Source organism: Hermetia illucens, chromosome 4, assembly GCF_905115235.1.
Source record: "Hermetia illucens chromosome 4, iHerIll2.2.curated.20191125, whole genome shotgun sequence".
NCBI classification, from domain to species: domain Eukaryota; kingdom Metazoa; phylum Arthropoda; class Insecta; order Diptera; family Stratiomyidae; genus Hermetia; species Hermetia illucens.
The window spans coordinates 99,614,791-99,618,113 of NC_051852.1; positions in this window are offsets into that span (position 1 = coordinate 99,614,791).

The following is a 3,323-nucleotide window of genomic DNA, read 5'->3' on the forward strand; positions in this document are numbered from 1 at the left end:
TTTTACGTCGACATTAAGGTGGGGGGGGGTCCCCATACATGCAAAAGGAGGTGTAAATTTTTTTTCACCAATTATAGTCATGTGGGGTATCAAACGAAAAGTCTCGATTAGTACTTTCCGAAGCTGGTCTTAGTTTTGACATTTGTTGGAAAGGCCGGAAGTGCGGGAGGTTGAAAGTGGTCATTTATTTAATGGGGCCATTCTCAGAAACTGCCCAACCGAAAAATGTGAAAAATTCTAACACCACCAAATTCAATCAATGTAGGCTATAATATCGAGCTTGATTCTACCAAGTTTGGTGGAAAATGAAACAATCAGTAACAAAGTTATAATAGGTCAAAGTTGTCACTTCTTTGGAAATTCAAGATTTTGAATGTCAATATCAAGTGGATATTCTTACATAATATACGTAATATACATGTTACGTACTAATGGGACAAATTCACACTCAAATGTCTTTATGAAGGCAATACACAAAACCTTTCATACCCGAAGGGTCCAACTTCCGGTTTCCCCGACTTGTTTTTTATTGTTGGAAGGTGGAAAGGTTCAAAACCTACTACTGGCTCCTGCCATGCAGGCATGTGAGACTCTTACTCACTAAAACCACCTTCTTCACCTTTCACTCTCCCCACGGGACTGCTATAAAGCATTGCATCACGGGGCAGGATCAGTTATTAACTGCAGCTCATAATTGTTCTCTCCCTTTCTTATTTTCTCCATGCCTTAGCTGTTAGTGAATCATTTTCAACTCAGTTACAACTTGATTCCAAGCCTTCGTTGACTCCAACATAAACCCCACTATATTTTCAGGTGTTAAGCGCCCGTCTGCGATCTCCTCTAGTCTAGATCGATGCGCGGTAAACCTAGGGCACTCAAATATAACATGCTCGGCTACATTACCACATCTTGGGCAGCATGGTGACTCGTCGCGTCCAAATCGATGTAGATAAACCCGATAACCTCCATGTCCACTTAGAAACTGTTACTGACTCGGATACAAACTGGTAACCCGAAAAATCGAGGCTCTGCGGAAACCCTGTTGACTCAAGGCCGAGCAGACGGACTGCATTGTAAGGGCACTATTCCCTGCGCAGCCAGTATGGGATGATGACGTCGACGCGGAGAGCGCGGAGAACTGCCTACTTTTCTCTATAAAAGATTTGGAACAGGCAGTTCTCTTTATGAAGAGCAAGAAGGCGCCAGGACCCGATGATATTCCAGCAAAGGTATACAAAATGGTAAGCCAACACCGGCCAGACCTACTGCTCGGTGCATTCAACGTTTGCCTGAAAGAGGGAACTTTCCCTGCTCGTTGGAAAGTGGTGAAGCTTACGCTGATCAACAAAGGGAAAGACGACTCCGAGTAGCCGGATAACACAGGGATCCATTCTAGGGCCGGACCTCAGCAACGCTACCTATAATAGTCTACTTAAACTCGACATGCCAGACGAGTCGCGCCTGGGTTATGCAGATAATGTCGCGGCGCTTGTTGCTGGACGCACTGTCGAACAGGCGCAAAACAGACTTGACATATTGATGCAGCGAATAAGCGGATGGAAAAAACCGAAGTAGTCATCCTGACTAAAAAGAGAATTCCGATCCTGCGTCCCATGTCGTTCGGCGAGTCGATAATTGAGCTTTTTTGAGCAAAGTTGCCGCAAAGCGGCAACAAACAAGGCTGCAGCTGGAGTTTCAGCGTTAAGTAGGCTAATGACAAATATTGGGGTCCTACGTCTAGCAGGCGACATCTGATGAGTTCAATGCAGTCTATCCTCCTCTACGGCGCAGAAGTATGGGCTAACGCTCTTGGCAAGAAGGTATATCGTAAGCATATCACAAAAATTCAGAGACGGGAGCTTTAGGGGTGGCGTCTGCGTACCGCACTGTCTCGGAACCGGCCGTGATGGTGATCGCAGGAGTGATCCCCGTTGCCCTTCTTGCTAAGGAGCGTCAAGCCATATACAAACGCAAGGGAGATGAGCCAAGGAAGATGGTTGCTCGTGAAGAACGGCAATGGGGATTTCTCTCCAGACAACATTGTCGAGAAGATGCTGAAGAGTGCTGACAGGTGGAGCCGTGTTGCCTATTGCGTTTAGGTCCTTTTCGCTGCTAAAAAGATAGAGCTCGACCGGTGTAGGAGTCGGATGGCAGGGGGTTTTTGAACTGACAGTTCCCGTCCTCCTCTCCCCTCCCATTGGTGAAAGGAATCCCCTGATTTGAAGGCTCCGCAAGGGGGCAGAGTTCGAACTTCTTTTTCTTCAGCCTTTGTCCCGTTCACAAGCGGGGTCGGCTCGTCGTGATCGGCTTCGCCATTTGGCTCTATCGAATGCCTGATCTGGGTGCAATCTCGAGGCTTTCAAATCCCCATCCAGCGTATTAAGCCACCGTTGCTTAGGTCTGCCTTTTGGTCGTTTACCATCGACTTCGATGTTCAGACCAATCTGTGCAAGTGAATTCTCGTTTGCACGAATTGCGTGACCATACCATCGAAGACGCCTCTCACGCAACTTTTCCACGATCGGTGCAACCCCATAACGATCGCGGATATCCTCATTTCGGATGTGATCTAAACGTGTGACGCCACTAGTCCAACGTAGCATCTTCGTCTCCATTACCGCGAGACGCCGTTCATTGTCTTTTATGGTCGGCCAACACTCAGAACCATAGAGAGCGACTGGACGGACAACATTGCGGTAAATTTTAGATTTGAGACGTTCGTTGATACGTCGATCACAAAGGACACCAGTTGTGGAACGCCACTTCATCCAGGTTGCGTTAATGCGTGAAGCAATTTCATAACGCAGCTCTCCATTGGCTGATAGCGTTGACCCGAGGTATTTAAATCGCTCAGATCTGGGCAGATCACTGCCGCTGACAGTGATTGTGCCTGTTTCATGGGGATCGGTCGTCAAAAATTCAGTTTTGTTTAGATTCAATCTGAGACCGCGTTGCATGAGGCGATCATTCCATTTTTGAACAAGTTGCTCGAGATCATTTTTGCTATCAGATGCTAGGAAAACATCATCTGCATAAAGCAGTGTGTAGGGCGCTGGACGTTGGATATCCCGTGTGACGGTGTCCATAACAAGGACAAAGAGGAGTGGTGAGATGGCACTTCCTTGATGAACTCCAACAGAGACACGAAGCGGTTTTGATACACCCGCCATACTTCGAACTTTACTTTTCGGATCGTGGTAGAGCAATTGAACCCAGCGCACGAGTTCTTCTGGCACGAAGTGTTGTCGTGAAGCATACCAGATGAGTTCGTGTGGCACACGGTCAAACGCTTTCTCTAGATCCAGAAACGCAATGTAAAGAGG